Source organism: Necator americanus, chromosome II, assembly GCF_031761385.1.
Source record: "Necator americanus strain Aroian chromosome II, whole genome shotgun sequence".
Classification (NCBI taxonomy): domain Eukaryota; kingdom Metazoa; phylum Nematoda; class Chromadorea; order Rhabditida; family Ancylostomatidae; genus Necator; species Necator americanus.
In genome coordinates, this window is record NC_087372.1 from 5473283 (window position 1) to 5497250 (window position 23968).

Consider the following 23968-nt stretch of genomic DNA (forward strand, 5'->3'; position numbering starts at 1 on the left):
CAGGGGATTTTAGCGAATGTTAGCCAATTTTGTGCACTCCTCAAACTGTTCCCAAGTCTAGGTATCAACAAAATAATCTTTGGATTTTGTTACACTTGAGCAGTAGCGTAGTGACGGAAGCGTCCTCCTCGTTATTCCCTAACTATATCACAATAAAAAGGGATTTAATGTCGTAAAGTATTCATTCGTATTTATAATGCGAGCGAGCGAGGATTGAGGTATCGGACATAGTATAACAGAGCCCTATTAAACATGATAAAGCAATAAGCCGGTTGTTGAACGCATAAAACGTTCTCTCACACACCGGAGCACGTAATTCGACAATAAGTGTAAGAAATGAGGAACGCTATGAGATGAATAGATCATACACGTGCAAGGTACGTGCATCGAACGGTACGAACCAAGCACTGAAAGAAGTGTACTATTAGAGGCACCAGAAAGATATGTCGTTTTCTTGTCAAATTAGAAAAAAAAGCAGAAAAAATATGTAGTTTTGATTGATCTCCTTAAGCTGCAGCCAAGATTGGTATTGATCTACTTTATTAACAAGTTAAACCAATCTTGGCTACAGCTCAAGCAAATCAATCAATTAAATCATGCCAAGATTCAAGGATAGTCGAACATGGGCACTAATTAGAAACAAAATACCTACTTGTTACGTTATTTGTTATTTGTTTTTATTCTTTGTCAATGTCATTGTAATCACCCTCCTGTTATCTGTTGGAGGCAAATTTTTATTCCGGATCTATAGAATCAGGAATTTAATGGCGAAAAAATTGAATGTGCTAAAACCACATTACTTTTAGTCATACGGACAATGAACTACACACTTACCTATCGTAAGACTTGAATTAATATCATATGCATTAGATTCGGGACAAAATCTCCTTCAGCAACATGTAGCTTAGCACTTTTCACAACTACACTTCAAACTTTTACACTTTTGTAAGTAAAACTTCTCAATAGCTTGAAACATAGCAATAAAATGAACAATTACGGACTATAATAAATACAAACTATCTCTCAAACAATTAATTCGCTTCAGAATGCTAATTTCAAAAAAATAGAATACAGCAATATAAAAGCAACCAGCAGGTGAATTCTCCAAAAGAGTTTTCCCATTGTGTGTCTCATTCGTAGTTTGATTAGATTGAATTCTTCCAAAAAAAAAAAAAAAACAAGGATCACTGTAACAAAACTACTATAGAATCGTTAAGGATAGCAACAACACATTTTTCGTTCTTCCGCTCTTTTTTTTTCTTTCATGTTCCTTCACTGAAAACTAATATTATATTGATTACTCCCACATATAATGAATTTTAATATATTTGGACAGAATTTTGATACATATATATTATGTTTTGACTGATATTTTGATTATATTTTGACTTATATATAGAAATATAACAGAGATTTTACTATATAATTGTAGAAACACCCAGACAATAAGATAACAACTTATAAAAAACGTACCTTGCGCTACTACAGGCTGACGCATTACGTACCGTTATGCGACTGGTTCACCAACGGAGCATTTATTAATTACCGTGTCCTCGAGAAAAAGAAACCATGCCGAAACAATCACCTACATTTCATTGTGGTAACACATTTAATTCACGAGGAATAAATGCACCGGATCTGACCGACCCGAAACGAATCGAGTTCCAAGCCATTCGAAATGTCGACTGAAGAAAAACGCCGAAACCGAGTTACACGAAATGTCGAGCACTCTTTTAAATACTGGTCGAATGCAATGTACACGAAAGAAGAACAAGAATTCAAATTAAGCATCTCTGCAATGGTTTTCTTCTTCAAAAACTAATGCAGTGAATTTTCCCAGACTAACTCGGTCTACGCGTTACAAATTTATTCAGGACGAAGTTTTCCTAAGTCGTCTACCTGAGTTCTGGTCCATCGTGGATCGGATATATATTAGCTGCATTTAGGCACACTGTATTTCGACTAAAACAGCAATGATCACTCATGACAATATCTCCGTTGCCATGTAATACTATTCCTAGGAAATACTGTAGTTTAAAAAGAGAGTACTTTGTTTCTGCATAATTCTATTTGGTCTTGGAAGGCTGACGCGTCGCGCCTTCTTAATTGAACATATTCGGCGCCGACTATGTTTCATTGCGTATTATCCTACCTTATTCTTAATGAAGAGTGGACAATGCAGAGGTTCTTCGGATCTCCCCACTCAGGATTGTTCGAAATCATGTGCCGGGTTATCATATGGAAAGTACCCATTTGTAGGGTAATTTGTTGCTTTTCTTCTAATCGTGTTGCCCTCAAATGGAGTACCACTTGTAGCAAAAGAAAAAATACCCATTCGCTTTTGCTGAGGATCTGATAACGTGGTGGCTTACAAGCTCAGCTTGTCGTGGAGACTTGTCAGTTTGTTTTTCTACGGGGGCTGTTACTTAGTATAGATTAGAGGATATCAAGGCTTGACACAAGGAGAGAGGAGTCAGAGGTAAACGCATAGCATCAGAAACCTCGAGCCATCTTGAGGTCTTCGGTAAAAAAAAGGCTGACGAAACGGTCATGTCATAGATAAAAAATCGTCAAGAATTAAATTTTTAAAAAATAAAAAATTATTATCTCCGTGGCAAAATAGGAAAATATAGATTCAATACCGTGTAAATCTTCAACCGCCTTTCTTACAGTTCCTGACAAATTAATAGATCCAGGATGAAAACACACGAATCCTATGTACTGTGCTCCTAGAAAACAATGAAAAGAGGTAGGATTTAAGGTTATACCCCAGAAAGCTTTCATTCCCTTACCAGTTAAACTGAATTTGAAATAGAAAATCGACTACTTTCTATATAGATTCCAAATCAAATCAGTTACAACTCACCTTCATCAATATTAAGAAACGCTCAAGTATTGCTGTGAAATATCGCATAGGGTCACTCGCTAGATCGACTATATCTCCACCTAGGGTCCTGGAAGGATACTTCACAGCTAGAAGTTCATTCAGACGCACACATCAGTACGCCATTGTGAGCAGAGAAATTTTTACGAACATTCAGCAATTCTAAAAGATAAAGGCATCGACATCGAAACACCTTAGAAAAGCGCTGATTCAACGAGTTCCCTATCATTAAAGGTAATCCGGATTTATATTTTAAAAAAAAAGACGAAAAAGAAATTAAAAAGGCAAGATCACTTCCTAACAAGAAAAAGGAGAAGTTGTGCGCTCTTTGACAATGCTTGGAACTGTCACCGAGATGATGATTCTGCGGGGAAAGCCTGATCTGGGGTGTGATATCTATTTGGCCAACTGTTTTCCCTGCAGGACCAAAGGACGAAGCAAACACCAATAGGTGGTTCGTTGCTTTTTGTTTTGATTTGTTTACTGGGAAATTGCGATCATCTTTTCAAGCGCTTTGTATTCGAGGTGTAAAAGCTGAAAAAGCGTCGACGTCGGGAAATGATATCATTTTGTCGGAGGCCGGGAAGAATGAGTAAACACAGTATGTTTCACCTCTCGTGTATATCCACACACCTTTCATTAAATAAAGAAAAATGCTAGCACATGTAACGCGAAACTCTCGCACGCGTTTCCTTGCGTTTTACAAAATCGTTCCGGGAAAAATTCGCACATGACCACCCGGCGCACTTGAAAGCGGCGATGGTCATGCGAAAATCGCTGCCTCTCACGCATGTCTCAATCGCTAATTACCGATTCCACGATCGCTCGTGCCTTTAGGTAAAAACATTAGAATGTCGCAGGACCTCTGCTTTAACGCACACTTATTCGACTAGGAAATTTTCCACCTATCAAGGTGATTTAAGTTACACGACAAGGATGAGAAAAATTATAATTAAAAACATTAGTTCACGTCCTTCTCGGAGATGATTCATTCGTGGACAACGAATAGGGAAAAAAAAAAACATCCGACGACATTATTTTCCGCGACGGAAAGTTCGTAAAATGAAACATGTTGATTCCAAAAATTACGTGCTTTAGATCCTAAATTAAAACCGTAATGTTCGATCGGATCGGCAGTTATGAAAATGTCATCGACATTAAACGACAGTTGACTAGTCAGTCACCATCAAGGTTGCCCCGTACTATCACTGTGACTCATTCGACCTCGATGTATGGAAAGGTCTCGGAGGACGAGAATGAGCACGGAGACTATAAAGAAACCAAATTCTTTTTTTTTTTCATAAGCTGACCATAAGAATATAAAAATAACGGAAGTATTCATCTCATATTGAGCTAATCAACGAAAAAAAAACACTAACATGAAGTTAAAGGGATGAGGAGTGCGCTCTTTTTTCGTTGCAGGACCCGGACACGAAGAAATTGTTCCTCTGTGTCCGAATACATATTTGATTTGTTTCTATGTTGTTATTGTTGTGTTTTTTGTGTTTTTCTTCTTCCCAGAGCTTTACCAGAACACACATTCTTTGAAGTGTTGACGTGTTCCAAGAACTCACGAAAGAAACACATTGAAATCCATAGAATGGCTGATTCCACCGCTTCTTCCCTGCGGCTTTTGGAGGAATCCAGAGGAATTTCCCTGTCCAGGAGTTCTACTGAAATACGTCAGGCAGTTTCCATCTTAAGGAAGAAAAAAACCCGTCCTATTATCCTCTCTGTGACATCTTCCATACCAGAGAAAAAAAAGTCGCCCACCACACACTCTGCACTTGTTTCGTTTATTGCTAGCCGTTCTACTCCTTATCTATCGCTGAGTACAATTTACAGTCTCCCTACAGTATATGATTAACTGAGGTTTACGATCAGCCCACGATCAGATCATGGAGCTAATGTCGATTATCTAACACCAGTATCATCATGACCATTACTATCAGCACTACTATCACCATTACTGTAACGCGATTTTATTTAGTGTGATCACGTAACGCTTACGATAACATGCTCGTCCTGTACGCAATATCACGTTGTAACTTATGCGTGAGAGATTAGGTTAGATATGGAACTGTCCAGATTTATGACTCCTCGATGCTTAGTGGTCAACAAACTGAACAAATAGTTCGTAAGTGTTTCCGTGGTCATCGTGTTTGTGAGAGTTGGTTGGTTGGTCAAGTGCCCCATCCCGTAGATGTCTTCGCTCGGTAAAATCTTGGATTTTTCCCCCTTCCTAGTTTAAAACAGATTTTTTGGAAACACTGGATGATATTATATGCTGTGAGTACAAAAACGTCTTGAAAAAATCAAACACGGAAACGGTAGTGCCGCAAGTACGTAATGCAGACTCATCTAAGTACTAGTAGAGAAACAAGCCACGAGCGATGCAAGAAATGCTGACGACTACAAACTCTACGTGTACTGCGCTACTTCCGTTGAATTCTCTGCTAAGGGATGCTGGATTGGTGCATTGGCCTCTATTAATTGAGAAAAAAGTAGTAAATCTGCCATATTAGTACTTCTTCTTTACAATTTTATCCTAGAAAATACGGAAAAAAAAACAAGGGAAATTCAGAAAAATTCGAGAGTTTCAGTCGGAAACAGAAATGGAAATGGGAAAAGAGGATATTACAAACTTTTAAAATCTTGAGGAATCCTTCAGTAATAAAAATTTCTATGTGGATCAATCCAGGAATAAGGGAAGGAGTAAATGAGGGAGATTCCTTCTAATACTACCGACCGATGAATAAGCTTAAGGAAAATATTCCCGTTTCTTCACGATTATTCAAGGATTTAACCCGAACCGCTCGCTACTGGATGGTTCCAATTCCTCAATGAGCAGGATTTGATTTTTGTAGATGTTTTTTTTACGCCTTAGTGTCCCATAGAATAGTCCAGAAAAAAACATTAGTTGATGGATTTCGAACAGCTCATCGCTATTAGCCGAACAGAATAACCAGCGCGAAAATCTGCAGAATAGAACTACCAATGGTTGAAATAGCTCCATGGATGATAAAGTTACTATTACTTCTGCAAAAGTTGAGAAAATTCTAGAGAAAACTAGGAAACTTCTCCATGTTCCTTTTCTCTTCATTAGGAAAGCGTCTTTAAGAGATTCAGAAATTAGATTAAATTAAATCTTTATTATTTTTTATTTTTTATTTTTTTCTTTTTTATTTTTATTATTTTATTAAATTTTTATTATATATTCACTTTCTCTGGCTAGAATTAAAATTTTACGGAATGTCTAGATTCGGTACATTCTATTTAATAATCTAATTATGCAGATTCAAATAATTTAGAAGAGTAAAAATTTGGTACGAGGGATTGAAACTAACAGTTTCCCGAAAGATCTGCTCATATCTACCTCTTGCCGCCAGTACATAAATCTGGTTAGTCCAGTTTTGGTATATTATTAACCTCTGCCATAACTCAGACCTTACGTGATTACTAAGTTCTTGGATACGAGAGCTGTACGGATCAAGTGAGAGTTGCATAGCCGTGGAACATACCAATTAAATCAAAGATTCAATATAGAGCAGACTTTTGAACGAATTAAATAAGTTCAGGGCACTTATTCGAATAATCGAATGATCAAACCAGCACCCAAAAAAAAGACCAAAGAGAAAGATGTCAGATTTTTTTCTGTTTGAACAAAGATTCAAAGTAAAGTGTGAGTGAGATTCGGATGGTGGGATAAACAGAGAATTTGAGGAATAATTTTAAACGCTGAAATTATGTGGAGTAAATTAGTGTAAAGTACAGCAAGCAAACACCGAGAAGAGCATATCATGAGGAGTCGTTACCTTTGAAGGGAAGTTCGCAAACTCATAAAATACCCCCATCATCAAAGGATTCGGCCGCCGCCGTGATAGGCTAAGAAATCAACCGACAGGTCATTACATCATCGTGCACTTGTGTTGATAAGAAGAGCGGACACATTCTGGGAGGTCGCGTACGTGGATGGTGGTTTGGCGGTGATGGTGGTGGTGGTGATGGTGGACGGAGAAAAATTGCACCAAGAGGTAGTCCTGATTAGTAGTCTTCCGGAAACAATTCCGATAAAATACAGCGGACCTGGCTCAGTGTCAAAGCACAAGCATCAACATTGTTTCTAAACATGTAGTTGCTTTCCTCACCACGTACACGAAGGAGACAGTGCTTTTAATCCTCAAAAACTAGAAGTTGTTGGGAGAAAAAAAAATCCCGTAAAACCCACATTTCCCCGCCCGTAAAACGATGTGGGTGGTTGAATTTTTCGGCAGACGAGAAAAAAATCTCCTTAAGCACCTTTAAATTTCACGCCAATCACCACCCTTAGAGAAATGTCGTCGAGGACACGTAAATCACCCCGAAAGAATTCCCGTTAATCGGGAAGAAAAAAAATGAGAGAGAAATGTGTAGAATGCTTGAGAAAACCACACTCGATCTACATATGTGTGCAACGTTACACAAACAATCCCTTTACCATATCTTTTTTGTGCTCACGCAAAATTACACATAAACATATGTTTCCTCAGAGAGACGAGGAAGGAGAAGAAGAGGGAGAGTTGTAAATTCGTTTAAAGTGGTTTTCTCGTTTTTCTTCACCGGATCGTTATTAGCGTTAATGATCCCTGAGCGTGCGCATTATGAGTGCGCCGGCAATAATCCGGTGAACTTTAAGGATTTCCGTCGATTCTTCGGACGGATGGATGCACGTATACGGGTCAGAATTTCCCCTCAAAACACAGCGGTCAGGTTTATATGAGTAAGGATATTTTCTTCAAGTATTACTGCCCGGTAGGCCCTAGGAGCCTGGAATTTTCAGCGCTCCAGCTTCACTTCTCTCGCCACACTGCCAGACAGCTGCTTCCGGGTCCGACGTATGTATTATTAAACAGAAAATTTCCAAAAAATAAAGTGAAAAATATGGAATATAGGCTTGTTGACATCAGGAAGCATATTAGTATCAAAATTTAGAAACATAAAACATCCATAAAAATTAAATAATTATTAGTTACAAAAATTAGTTACGTAATTATGTTCGAATGTAGCCCACCCTGTATTTGTGTAAAGTAAGTTTGATTTATTACAATGTCACTGTTGGTGCAAATTAAATTGATTCTCTTAAATTCATTCACTTTTTTTAGCAACTGAGAATAACAGAGGGGATTTTTAGGGAATTTTCACAGATAAGTACTACAGAATAAAAAGTCCTTCGGAAAAACTGTAGGGAAAGCGAATTCCGAAAGCAGTGGGTTTTTTTTTCTCTACCAGAAAAATTTGCAAAAATCTCAACCCAATAGTCACCTAAAAATGGAGCAACGTCTTCACCTACACCTCTAACCTATCAAGTCCTTAAAAATAAATTTAACAATAAAATTATCCAATCAATTATAGTCCTCGTGTGTAGTGCACTTTTTTGTGCATAATCCGTCGCATGCCCCAACTCTTTACCCTCAGGCAGTGTCCACCCATGCCACCAAAGTCGAATTTATCAGGGGCACTTTAAATTGCTTATCCTGAAGCGGGGAAAAGTACGTGAATTAGTGGAAGTATTTTGTACCAGTGGAAGTTCGACTGGAGCGCGCCAGCCTTCTGCGGCGCCGCATCTTCCGGGCCGTTTTTCACGGCAATTAGAAAGAAATGGACGGAATCACCCCAACCCCACCCCCCCCCCCCCCCCTCTCCATAGTCTCCCATCCCGTATACGAATACTCCACCTGAAATCTGCACCACCTCGGATTTGTGGGGTGATGCCTTTAACCGCAGTCAGTGATCACCCATACTATGATGATCCAGGTACCAAGGCCCTCGTCCCCATTGACCATTTTAAATTGTCTGTGGAGCGGGAAAAATTACGTTAAAATTTGTGGAAGTGGATATTTATTTTCCATACGTAGTCCATTATGAAAATAACGAGAAGAACATTAGAAATTTAGCCTTGAAACCCAACAGAATTAAATAGAATTTTAATTTAATTCGTGTTGTTGTCAAAACACCATGCAGCTGGATTTTTTCGCTGCGATTCTCATGCGAAGCATTTTTGAAAATTGCCAATTATTCAGCTGGAACTCTTTCGAAAACTTCTATTTTTCTGGTCCTAGATAGTTTTTGGAAACAGAAGGAGTAGAAAACGATTTTTGTTAAATGAAAAAAATTCTCAGCGAGCCTGTTGTGATGTACAAAAAAAAGGATCAAGATAGTTCAAAAGTTCTTGTGTCTTAAGACGTAGGCATACATCTGTTTATATTTTTTTATGTGTTTTCCTATTGTTTTTTTCTGTATTTAGGCCACCCATTTTTCGTACGGAAGTTGACCTCCGTTGTGTTAACAGTACAATAATACAATACAAACTACACTGAAATATTATATATTATAATATTATAGTTAATATTAATATTAGTAGAATTTGGAAGCATTCTGGTTAATTCTATAATTCTATAAATATACTAATAATAATAACTACACTACATACTAGTAATAATAAAAAAAAACTAGGAAGGACCAACTTGTGCAGTTAAGAATATTTTTAATAGTTGTAAACTATATAAGTACGAAACATGTTTTTTTATTTAAAAAAAAGAGCTTAAGAAATGTTAAGGTGGCAATTTTTCAACGAAAAGCGTAGCCAATTCTTGCGATTCTTTTATTTTCTATTTTTTTGGATTAAAATTCATCTACCAAACTTTCTAATGCGATATATTATCAAGGAAATGTCTCCAGATAGTAGGTTAACGAAATGCGGCAACTTTTTGATCCCAGGAAACTTCTTGTACCCCGCAGCACCGGTGATAAGCGCGCGGCGGTTGCAAAAGACACCCGTTTCGGTGCGGATCTTATCAAACCACCGCCACCACCGACCACAAATCATTCCATGCCATGGGAAAAGCGGTATTGTAATCTTACATAGTAATAAATCTTCGGAAAGTTTTTTTTCGCTTGCTCCAAGCACGCTCACTTCCCAACGGAATTTCAGATAACGGACGTAACGATACCCGGAAGGCACGTCAATTCCTGAGAAAATTTCGGATGACGCCCCGCAACGATTGGTCAGGCCAGGCGGCACGTATCAAAGGCGACAATAATTGCGTTTCGGCTACGAGGGCAGCCGTTGTCGGACAAGCTGCGCTACGATCGTAAAGCGGTACGTGAAACAACCACTAAATCTTATTAATCGAAAACATCGAACATTGTCCGGTCGCTTAATTGCCGGAGGTCAGATGTTTCTTCAACGGGAAATGTGCACACGAAGCTGTTAACATTCTAGGCATAAATTCAACTTCTTGACAGATGTTTTAACGATAGAAAGAAGCCTTAGAGGTATTCAGAGGAGTAGAAGCTTCACCAATTGAAAAAAACACCCCCTTACCCCATAGACTCATTATCTATGAGAAGAAGATTCCACCCTTCGTGCGGCGAACTTCAGATCCCCTAATTTTTCGTTCTTAATATTAATATTGCGAGCACACAAAAGCGGAGCTCAGTTTGAAAGCTTAAAAAACCATATTTCGGGATTACTCGTAGAAATATATTGCTTCACGTTCGCTTTTGCGTTCCTCAGTGGCGTTTAACTCAAATGAGGAGTCTAGAAAGACGGATTTGGAGAACTAAGCAAAACTGACGATTCTTATTTTTTTGAAAGAAATAGCAGATCACCGTAGAACTGAAGAGAAAGCACCTGGAAGAATGTCCAGTGATATTTCTCAGAGTTACGTGACTGTTTGTTCCGTTGTAAAATCCATAGACCGACGAGAAATCACTAACGAAAGCTCGAATATGATGATTCAAATTCAATTTCAAGCACAAAAGGATACCGGGATAAGGAAAGGAGCAATGGTCCAATAGTGGGAATATTCTATATACCAATTAAAAAACCGGAAACGGATAAAGGAACCAGCGAAATAGCAAAATATTCTTGAAGAAGAAAGAAAATATTGTTAGAAGGCGGAATCACAACTTTCACCTTTACAAGGCTGTTTTAAGAAAACAACCAATTGATTTTTTAAATTTCATCTTCAAATGTTCTCAGAATTTCTAGGAAGGTTTTCTACAGAACTTAGTTTGGTCAGAAATTGATCAGTCAAAATATGCGAAAATTATGAAGTTGAGGAGCGAAAAATAAAATAGAAACGAGAGGAGGAAAAGTGGAAAGTCCTTGTACATTTGTAATAAAAGTTGAATAGGAAAATAAAATAAGATGAGAAAAAGGAGAAAAATCAAAAATTGGAAATAAAATAACGTGAGAAAAAGGAGAAAAGATGAAAAATTAACTGCAAATGAACAATGTTGGAATGACAATCACTCGTTTTCCCAGAAATGCTCTTTCTAAATTTATATTTATTTATTTACTGCATTTTTATGGATGCGAAGAGTCACGAGGAGGGAAATGAAATCGGGGGTGGGGGGTTCATAGAAAATTCAAGTGAAAAAGAAACGTCGAACGATGTGTAGTGGTGTGTAGTGTCCGAGGGTAACAATAGATGAGTGAGTCCATTTTTTTCGACTTGTTTTATTCAGGCGCCGAAAATACAGTTCATAGTAGTATGAAACGATGACTCAAATATCTGAACGTGTATCAAACGTTTATGGAAATCGGTAAGGCAAAGGAATGGGGACGACAGCGATGTTCATGTCATTTTATATTACAGATATATATGCATGATATTTTTTTAAAATTTAAATTTGGTTTTAATTTTAATTTAATTTGAATTTTTTTTTATTTTTATTCCAATTTTTTCCTATTATCCTGTCATATATTTACTACCGTTTATTTTGTTTCATACACAACTAATGTACTCTATATTATTTTTTATTTTTCCCTATTTATTTAACTTCAATCCTATCCATACCTTTGCGTAAAAGGCGTAATATTTATATTAAAAATTTCTATTATTATTTATTATTATTATTATTTTATTGTTATTTCGGAAGTGTTTTATTTTTAATTATATTATCTGTTACTTATTTGTTTATTTACGTACTTATAAATTCGCATTTTTAGCGCGTAAATTCTACAATTAATATGTGTAGGTATCTTCCATCTATTTTTTTGCATATTTTTTACCTTTCTCATACTTTTTTCTGTCATTTATACCTTTTTTGCTCTTTTATTTTTTGTGTTACTCCACACTTACATTTTAGAACTACGTTTATTGTCGAAATTCGCGGTTCCCTCTCATCAGAACACTTAAAACTGGAAATATTCGGGATGTTTCTCGAAAACATTCTAACATTAGTAGTTCTTTAAGAATTATTCTTCAATGAAATGTGAAGAACCCACTTAAACTTTTCAAGATGGTGGAAGATGTTAGTTAAAAGGTCAAATCCGTACATTTTTTCCCACCACGCAATTCTATAGTTGTACTTATGGGGCACGAATGTGGAAAGAGGACCTTTTTTCGTGCAATACACAAATAATTTATGATTGCTCAGAGGGTTTCTGGAGGATTTATTGCTAAAAGTATTTCATGCAATTTTCCAAATCCTTTCAATTCCCATGGATTTCAGGAGACTTTGTGTTCGTTTAAATCTTAACCCTATGATCAAAAAAAAGTCACTCTTTGCAGCTTTAGACTTTGTGTATGGCCTGCAACAAATGGTTATGCATTTTTGAGGATTTTATGAGAAATTTCATGAGCTTCACTCCACAAAGGCAAGGACTTTTAGGGGATTCTTGAATAGAAAATAAATAGTCACAAAAAAAGGAAGAAAACACAAGAAATCCCACAGGGTCCTTGAGAGAATGAAGAGTGGAGAAATGAGAAAAAAAAACGGGGAAAGGTTAGATAATAGAGATTTTACAGAGAGATGAAAAGATGAAAAAACGAAGGTGTGAACCATGAGAAAAATTAAGGAAAGAATTCGATGATTTTTTAAACTGACTTTTAGACTTTTTTAAACTGATTTTTAAAGTAACTCACTAAGTTACTGCCGTTCCATGAAAAAATGGAGGTGGTAGAAAAATTCGCTAGGAATTCTGCACTGGATTTACGTTGAAATAAATTTAGGGTAATTTTAAGATTAGTAAGTTGTTCCTATAGAAAGTAACAAAAAAATCTAAAAAAAAAATAAAAAAATCTAAATAAAAAAAAACAAAGTCTATCCTAAGTTCTTAATTACTTTCATATACATTTATGTACAGATAAGCAGTTAGTAGTCTGTACAGGTTTGAGTTTGAATATTCTCGAAAATTTCGTAGGAGGTATTTGCTGTAGCAATTTAATTAAATTTCTGAAAAAAGCAATTCTCAATTTTAATTCTATAACTAATCGAGAAAGACGAAAAAACACTCCCATAAAAACTGCGTCAATCATCTGTATAAAAAATTCGACAACTCTCGCGACTTCACGCTGAAAAACAACATGTGTTTTCACGTGATACTTATGAATTATTCCTGTTTTTCGATGTATTTCTCATAGTTGTTGATAGCCGACGGCTTCGAAGAAGCCTACAAAATGCGAAAAATGATTGAAGTAATTAAACACAGAAATAATTGACGCAAAAAGAAGACAACTGTTTTGAAATAATGCTATTATAACACTTAAACTGTATTTTCAAAAGTGGTTTGAATGAGTAGACATGGGGGCAGTAGGTTATTGAAAACGTTTCGGCGGAACGTTTCGCAAATAAAGCACTGGAAATCAGGGCAATGAGTTCGGCGAAAAATTTTTCTAGGATCCAGAAATACTACAATGAAGCTTTTTTTTTCGGACGCGTATCATGTCTCTTCAACAAAAAAACCGCTTTAGAATTGGTGCCGAATATTTGATGGAAAACATCCACGCCGATTACAAAACTCATGACTACATGAGATGCTATACATCAGTTACGTCGTTTATTCTTCTGAAACGATCCTTGCAATGAGACATCCGGAAACTTGCAGCACATAACATAAAAAAAGGATAAATTTACTGGCGTATCAATCGATTTGGGAAGGGCGAACGCGTTTTACTGGAACTTGTAATTGTTGAGGTTTTTGGAACGTGTATTGGCCTATACAATGACTTGTTGAGCCAACCGATGATCAAATCAGTGTTTTATCCTCCCAGACAGGTCTAACACCAATTTATCGACCCCGAAGGGATTAATGGCTTGGTTTGCTCTAGGGCGCAAAATTTTGTTTGATTTTCAGCAATTACCTTCAAGGACACGATCCATCCGGATGTTGCAATACTTGCTTTTCTCATTTCAGTTTTTTTTCTGGAACTCATGTAGCTCTTTGAACTTTTTAAGCAAAATCTGGCTGATTTATGTGGTTGCTAATAGGGAATCTGCGACGAAGTGCTGCATTTTATAAGCTTGGAATTCATGCCAAAAAGAAGCTGGTAATGATTTTCATTAGGAAAATCATGGAGTAGACTTTACAACATAGCTGTGAATTTCTCGAACATATTTGTACTGGAATTTTTTTAGTCACGCCAAGAAATTGTTTTTGACTGAAGCTTTGACTGACCATAAGACAATCCTATGAAATATTGATGTTCACTTGAAAAACCTATTACGATGTGAGGCACCAGTGACTCACTGCTGCTTAGCAGTCTGTGTGTTACCTCTTAACCTTGTAAATACGTCTTCAAAATGGCCATGACTTAGATATTGTAAGGGATCGGTACAGTCTAAAATATCCTCGAAAACATTTGCTTTTTGTAGATCTCTTTGGATAGAAAGTTATAGTTATGAAAAGATCGAGTCCTTGAGGTTAACTAATCAATGGATGAGGTAATTTGAGTAATTTGAATAAGAGGGAGAGGGTAGTGGGCAACTTATTACTATTGTTACGGTAGGTATATTAGGTGTAGCACAAGAACCATTAGAAGAACGTTACCATAATATTTCACAGATTTCAATGAATTTTCTTCAGGATTAGAGTGAAGAATCAAATGAAACTTCATGGATTCTCGAGAAATTTCCAAATGTTCTGACAAAATGTGACATTAGAGGAAAAATTCCTAACTTATGAAGCTCTCAAAAACGACCTCACGTGAGAAAATCGTATTCATCCGCGTAATTTATCGAATTCGCTTGGGATTCGCAGTGGTGTTAACAAGCCTAATGGAGCGAAATCGACTGGATGGTCGGCTTCAATGTTCTTCTCATTAGAGACGAATACCGGTTATGAGATGACGACGAAGGCGACGACGACGACAATGATGGCGACGAGCCATCAGCGTATTGTCGTCATCAGCGTAAAAGGTTTGCTAACACACACACACACAAGAAAACAACGTAAGAACAGGACCACTCAGCCCCTAAGGACAAGAAAGGTTGCGTTACGCTCTCGACGCTTTGGACGCATGGATGGATTCGTGGAATAAATAAAATTCTTCGGCAAGTATCCACTATGAACAGACGGCTGTTTTCTACTTATTATTTACTTTTTCTTCCAGAAAATTCGTAGAATTTTTAAGTACAAGAGAAAAGCTCGACTTTTTCTCCGGAAATTTCCTCAACTTCATGAGGATTTTCCAACAGGAAATGCGTGTTCGAGTCGAAGTGTCATGTGATCATAAATTAGTACGTAAAACATTAATATTACGACTTTAAGTAGACACGCTCACTTGAAAAAAAAAGAACATTTCGCAAATGATTTTTCAAACGAGAAAATCAAAAACAGCTGCATATTTTAGCTGGAATTATTCAAACTTGATGCCGGATGCTCACTGACGTTGCTCGTTTTTTTTTTCTCGAAAACCAAATGGTTCGCACAAATTTGTACTGAAATTATTGGAAGATCGTGGTTTTTTTTAAACACTTTTCTTTTACTTTCGAAATTTGATCTTAACTTTTATGATTAAGCGGGCAAATTAATTTAATTAAGTATTTCACTATTATGCATAATTTATAATTTAATTTTATAATGCAATTACGGCTTAATTTAATTTAATTTAATACTTCAAAAAAAAAACTCCGTACGTGGACAAAAATTGCAGCTCCATCCTTTAATTTGCTTTTTGATGAATTCACATTAAATATTGTGCTCGATGAAAAGGGCACGAGAGACGAGACGTTGGTGGATCACTTGAGCGGAAAAGGTCCAGTGAGAAATTCTCTAAAGTTAATCCCCCGCCCAATGATAAAATCCCTAAAAATTAGGGACTCCTGAAAATTTTACAAAAATGAGCTAACAAATTGACAACTCAATAAGTCCAGATATTTAGGTGAAATTATAAAATCATTCAAAACTCTGAATTGAATTGAGTTGAAATGACCGTTCACCTTACGGAAACGCTCTTTAAACCGGATGCATCAAACAAATGAAAGTGAAATTGGGAAATTGGGAAATTCTAACACCTGGATCTGTAAAATTGAATTTATCCTGTATAATATGGTTTATATTCATATGAGTCTAGAATGAACCGTGCAAAACTGCCCATAAGGAATTCTCCGTTAAAAATGTCATTAGTAGATTTCTATAATGAAGGAAGGTCCTTAAGGGCTTCACTCTAGGCATAAGAATAACTTCTTAATAATAATTTCTTCTTAATAATCTTAAATAATTTCTTCTTAATAATAATAATAATAATTCTTAATAAGAACTCCTTTGACGTAACATTGGGAGAAGCTACAAGAATTATCTTTAATGAGAGCGAGAAAGAAGAAGTCAACGATGGATGTGAAGCGTTTGACCTCGATTGAACCTCCGCTTAATGAGGAACGGACCTGAACAAATTTCTTTTTGATGACATTCTCATTCGCCGATCGACTTCAAAGAAACATTCGCAGCCAACCGGAATCGAATCGAATCGAATTCGAGGATAAGAATATTACTCGAGGAACGATTGACTCGTAGGAGTTGCTTGTTAGTAGGGAAAAATTTAGAGGTTTATTCGAAAAAACCGTTGAAGTTGTCATTTTACTACCTAAAAACCTAAAAAGTAGCTAAAAAATAAGTGTAAGTGTACCTAAAAAGGGAAGTAACTTATACATTCATGTATTTATTCATTTATTTTTTTCTACAATTAACACCTTAAAATATTAATTATTCACATTACATTATACAATTACGTATTTTAATAGTATTTATTAAAACAGTGGTTTGCTTGGAAAACGCTAAATCATTAACCTAATCTATAATAAATAATACTAATCAATCGCATGAAATTAAAACTGAAAGTGAAATTTAAATCCGTTAATAATGAGTCCCATTGAAGTTGGTGAGCAAAATTCTTTAAAAAAAAGCTACATAAAGCCAGATGACGAGTAAAATAGAGGGAAGCAGTTGAAGCAATAAAATTCACGTAAATGTATATGTGTAGATGGATTGGATTTTTGGAATATTAATAGAAAACAAAAAAAAAAAAGCAAAAATTCTTATAGGTGTAGATTTGCGTTTCACATCATGTAATACAACAATTATATCTGTTCACAAAATTCACTGACCAATTTTTTCCCTTATTTAATTTATTTTCTTGTCGATAGTCGAATTTAGCAACAGTCAAGATTGTTAAAAAAAGAACTTTACTATGGTTAATTTATTTTCTTTATTTTCTTTATTTCCTTTATTTTTCTTTATTTTCTTATTCTTATTTAATCTTATTTAATTTTTTTGAAATTATATAAATTTGATTATATTTATTTTCTTATTTTTCCCATTATGTATTATTTCAACATGGATCAAAAATACCGTATATATACAGATAAATTCTAAAAATAAATTTAGAAATTAAACTGTACAGGAACTTTACAGCAAATGGAAGTCATGAATTAAAGATTGACAGAAAATCTATTCACCTCACTCCGCCCTAACGCAACACAAGTTCCGTATACAACAAAAGAAAGTGCACCAGAAAAAGCACGTAAAAGAGGGTCAAGACACAATTTATGGAGACATCGGAGGTTGCAAGGAGTGAATCGAAATAGTAATGTACTAGCTTTAAAAATAGACATTCAACTTACCACTTCAACTAATAAAAAAAGTTTCGCAGAAATAAAGAATTAGAGATAAAATTGGTGAATTTTTACCTCAACGCCTCAACTACTGTATGAATAGTACTAATAAAATTTAGACTTTATTACCTCATTGTGAAAATGTAGTACATACGGTAAGGTAAAACATAAATTTAAACAAGACTTCAAAGAAAAGTATGCAAACCTCTTATTCACAAAAAAGTGGTTGTTTTCCAGGAGAAAAAAAAACTTCGATTTAACCGAACGCAAACAACTCTGAAATCAATATTTGCAATCAGCTGATCTCGAAGGAAGTTGAAGTGGTTGAAGAGGGAACAAAACTGGCTTGAAAAGAGGTTAGCCAGAATATTTCTGGAACCATTCTCTTCGAGTACCTTAGTTTTAAAATTAACATACAGGTGTTCCAGTCTTAGGAGGAAAAAGGGTGGCCAAGAAAAAAAGAAGAAATCCCTCCCCCTCCCTCCCAAAAAAAGCTCTGGTATTAGTGTTTATGTCGATATGGAAGGGATATATTTGAGCGGGAAATTTCCAGGACTAAAAATACGGCCTTAGAACAATTTGAGGTAACCAGGATTTTGTCCTTAACTGCGGATCGAAAATTGGCTAATATTAGCCTTAAAAACTTCATGAGTTTGCTACAGTAACAACAAAAAAGACAAATAAAAATAGCCTCGAATTCCCTGTGGATTTTAAACGTGAGGTCCATAACACACTACATAGAAATCCATGTCAAAAACTGCTGGAATTCGGTCCAATATACTGATCGCAGCACGATGCGCGATTTAGCGCCGATGCGATTTGCCACCGGTGGAGCCGAGCGTACGCGATTTCGAGGTCGAGTGGACCGACAACGGGGCGCAACAAAACAAAACTTGATCTGTTCAACGTTACGCCGCGAACAGAACACTTCCAGACCAGCAGAGGTTCTGGTGCCGGAATTTTCCGAGCGGGCAATCACCGCAGGGTTAGGGACCAGTCCACAGCGCAGCAGCCTGTACACCCACTGTATTGTGTGATTACACAATGTGACCGTTGTTTTATGGTGGACAGCAGCAAATGTTGCCTACCGAAGAGTTCCGGAATGAGGAGAATGTCGGCCGACCGTAAAAAAGCAAATGTGCCAAGCGATTTGCTTCGATAGCGATTTATAGTCGGACATATGGCGTCAGCGGTCGGCTGGATGCGGGCAAGAACGTGTGAAGTTTCCGGATTAATTGAAATAACATCCGAGGACGTGTGACGACCACAGCGGTGCTAAGCCTGCATTTTGCTGTAAACAATTCTGGGCAGTGGCGTATAAAATACAGCTTTTCGACCAAAGATTCCAAAGAATTTGCCGGAATTGTTTTTTTTTCTGGTGTTCACAAATTCTTTAAGTTAAATTTTAAATCAAAACAAAATAAAATTTGCCTCTTTGCTTGAAACTTTACTCTTTACTTTAAAACTTTACTCTTTACTTCTTGTTCTGAACTTAGCCTCAAAACTGTTCCAAGCGAATAACGTTTTCAATTTTTCTTTGCATTCTTTTTTAAACAAAAATAACATCCTCCTACTCAGAGAAATCACAGGAAATAAATTCAAAAAATAAATTTTTATTTATTTTAAATTTATTATTTATTTTATTTTATTTTTTTTATTTTAAATTTTAGGGATTTAATCACAGAAAAGATGGGATCTCCTACGGAACTTATGGAACTTAACGAATTCAAAACTTTTGGATGATATTTAGGTTCCTAGGCCTAAATCATAGTGAGAAATAGTTTGAGATTTACAAACCAAATTTTTTTTTATTGGAAAAACCTTTCAAAAACTAACTTTCAACTGATTTTTACTAACTCAAAACACGATTTTAAGCGTTTTTCTTTATAAAACTTTGATTTTTATCCGACTATTTTCCAACTGAACAAAGAAATTCCGTTTTTTTTTTCTCCCGGCACAATAGTTTGTGACTCCATTATGGTAGTCATCCTAGCTGCACCAGTTACGGCTCATAAAACACAAACACACCTGGATTTAACCCTCCTTACAGAAAAAAAGCCACTAACCATCTGCTAAGAGATGATCGCCTTTGAGTGGAGCCGCCGATATTTCCGCTGTCGTACGACAACTAACGACTCTAACGGCGTCGTCCTTGACTTCTATGGTGGTTTGAGGATGCTCATTAACCTAGTTATAAGGCGTCAGTTCATTCACACCACACACACACACAAAACACACGGCTCTGGCTACGACGACGGCGGACGGAGGAGGACGGTGAACGATGGCCAGTTATGTTGGGTGGTACAGTCGCAAGCGCATTTCACAGCACATTAGCTGCGTACGTACGAACGAACGAACGAATGTCGTTGGCTATCGTGCGCGCCGAGGCACTGCACAGTGAGTTACGAGGTCGGTTTCGTCTTTGGTTAGAAACTACACGCGACCGCGAGGACAATGGACCTCCGCTCACACTAACAGATGGTCAGATCTGGTGGTGGTGCTGGTGGATCCGACAGTGGGATTGGTAACCTGGTAGTAAACGTAAACGTTTTGTTCGAGTGAAAGAAGAGAAAGAAAGGGAGTGTGTTGCACAGGTACCGTATAACAAATATATATTGTATCACTAAAAAACCATAAAGGATAAAGGATAAAGTTTCTGGCGTTAATCAGTCCGCTTGGGATGCGCCGTCACGTTCACTTCAATTCAGAATCGTTTGAGGTTCACATAGCTGGCCTATACAATGACTTGTGGTGACTAGCCGATGTGGTAATTCAGTGTTTTTGTACTCCCAGACAAGTCTGGTATCAATTTATCGACCCCGAAGGGATGAAAGGCTTGGTGAGCACTACGGCGGATTCGAACTTTCGATGAATCGTACAGGAAGCGAAACCTCTAACCGCTACACTACACTAAAAACCCATATAAATAAAAAAATCTGTTTACAATAATATAGATAATATTTAAAGTGCAGTATATTAATATAGTAATAATATATCAATATATAATAATATATGAAGAAATATAAAAGAAATAGTAATATATAAATCAATGTATAATACTATACAAATACCAATAAAAAACTGAATTCATCGAGTCCAAGTGTGGTTGTCGGTTCAATCCAAGAGTACTTTCATCCCTTTCATATATCCTATCAACTCTCAAAAAAGCGGGGTCATATTTTAAAAAGTAGAAAGAAAAACTGATAGGTTTTCTGTTAAAAAAACAAAAACAGTGCTACACAACTTTTTTTCGAACATTTTTAACTACACCTTACCGTTAAAATTTAAAAAAATTTCCGTTAATGACAAGTTTCTCAATAAAAGAATTTTTCTCTGTACTTGGAAGAATTCAAGGATCTATGTAGATAATTCTATCGGCCAGAACAACGAGACAATAGCGACAAGAAACTCCGGAAGTATACAGATTTTCCTTTTGATGATCTTTTAGGCATTAATATTACCCTCAAGCAATAGTTTTTCCAAAAATATCAAAGATACCATAACAGGAGATCAAGCTCACCAGTAGAAACAAAAATTGTACGAAAAACGCAGGTTCCTATTTGCTTTCGATAAAAAAAAATTCTCTTGTTTTTTTTTCCTTACCATTTCATTTCACTTCAATGGTTCCCGAGAAGCATTTCAGGAAACCCAACAAATCAAGCAAGTACAATCTAGTGAAAAAGTGCAGAAATATGTTCCTTCCGAAACCTCACCTCACTTTTTTCTTGCACTCATTCGTTTTCATACGCGTCTGGTTGAAACGGAAGATGGTACCGATAAAAAGCACTTGAGTAGAACGGGTTTTTGGGGTTTTCCGTAAGTGGAAAAGCACGGAACACATGAAAATCCATTAAATGCAACGCTAAAATTGTATGGAGAATGGAAATCGGCCTTGTGAAGATTCTAGAAGTCTTTCGTTTCCAGGATTTGTAAATTAACTAAGTCTAGCGGGAGAATTTCGATAAGATCTGTTCCGAATCCTAATAAAATCGATGTATAATTAAATCAAATTAGTTTCAAGAACTTTAAACATCCAGAAATTTCATGAAAGTAGTAAAATAGAGTAAATATCAAATAAAACCTTCTCGAATGGAGCTAGGTAGAATTTAAATAGCTACCAAAGTGTTTCCAAAAGTGCTTCGAGTCGTCCTTTCCTCGGAGTCATCCTTTCCTTAATCCAGAGCAGTTTCTATTTTTTCTTCCAGAGAAAGAATGGGAAAAAAATGATGACATAGATGTTTTTCAACGTAAAAAAAAAAAACTCTTCTCAAAGCAAATATCACCAGCGTTAATTCAGAGAGGCGACGACAAGAGTTGCTTGTCCCCCCAATCCTCATTGTTGTCGATCGACCGTCGGAGCCGTGAGGATGACTTCTCGAAAATTTGCGATTGAGATCAGAGCGTTGCAGCTGAAAGAAAATGTTTTTGTTGACGTATCTCATCAAATCCTGTTTTTTTTTTCCTCATCACATCGCACAGCACAGTTCCGGAAATCCATAACCACAACAACAAGCGCTTTTTTCCATTGAGATAAGATGACGCCATTCGGACGATGGCCACAAGTGCTTGAAGTGTCCCTCCTCGTCTGCGCGAGACTTTTGCGCTGAATCCGTGACGGCGATAGAAAACAAGGTGAGAAATAGAAAGAGAGGGCTCGAATTTCCCGAAGAGAAGAATGATCCACAGATTAATTTAAGGATCAGTAGTTAGAAATGCAGTGAATCCAGAAAATCCAGAAAAAAAAAACGAAAAAGAAGCAGAGCTATCCGCCACTTCGGACATAAATATAGATTGAATTGAGAAAGATGTTATTTTTTTTTCTGAATCATAAAAGAAGGATCATAAATACCTTCATTAACGTCTAACAAACCTAAAAATAGGGCGCTGCGAAAAAAATTTCTTCCCATAATATTTGACTGGTATTTTATGATCGCATAAAATACACATAAAGGAAAATGAAAAGGATTTATGTGATGAGTATTACTAGAGTAACCGGTTCACTCCGATGCGGAATCCATAGAAACAGAATGATCGAGAAAGGAGAAAAAAACGACGAATAGGCGCAATGAATGATCGTCAATAGCGGAAAAATAAAGCAACAATATAAATGGAAGGTTTTTTGAGGAAAAAGTGGGGCCAGACAAAGAAATCGAGATGGAAACACGACGGAATGAGTTGAACAACCTCTTTATTTAAAATTTCTTCCAAAAAAAGAAAGCAACGAATTAAGGACGACTTATGTATAGATGCTGGAGAATGTTTTTTTTTCAAACATAATTGTCGTGACAAGTTTACTATAAATTTTCTCCTTCTTTGTATCTTTGTGTCTCTTTCTGATACGTACTCTTACAGCCCGAAGTGAGTAGGCGACGCGATCGCGATGCGTCGCGGTCCCTGGGTTCAACATAAGCCATACAGCAGGAGTGAAAAGGTGACCAAATGATGGGAATGTGCTCAAGAGTTACCCTCTGCTTTGTTTAATGTTTTTTTAAAAATCTTCTACTCCTCTCAGTTCCCGAAAAAAGTTGGAAACTATTGACAAAATGTGCCTAAGACACATAAAATTTTCAGGTAAATACGAATCAGTACCGGTTGGCTGACAAAAACAGTACATGGGAATAGAATATTTATGATAGCAGCCTGTACAGGAACCTAATCCCATCTCATCAGTGAAAATCCTCATCCTTTTGGAAAAAAACGAGTGCTTTATGGATGGAAATTAAGTTGGGATTAGGTAGGACCGAGATATGTACAAATAATATCCTGAAAGATAAACGAACACTGAAACTTCTCAATTTAGTAAGAGTATGATGAACAAGCTAGGAAATAAAAAGCATAAAAAAGTAAGAATTGAAAGAGAGAGAGGAAAATTGAACATGGATGCATGCACGACGGCAAAAGCTTAATGAAGAGCAGATGAGTTGAATAAAAACTGCGAAGCTAAGACTTGTAAAAAGCTCTGAATCCCTCAGGAATGAGGAGAAAGAAGAGGGAAGAACCACAAAGAGAAAGGTCTGAACGAACAGAATGCTCCAGAAAAGAAAGAGAAATTAACGAAAACTCTGAGAATTTAATCACCCTTTCATCCTAATCATCTTCAAAACAAGGTAATTATTATAAGCATAGTATAATAATAATAATAATAATAATAATAATAATAATAATAATAATAATAATAATAATAATAATAATAATAATAATAAT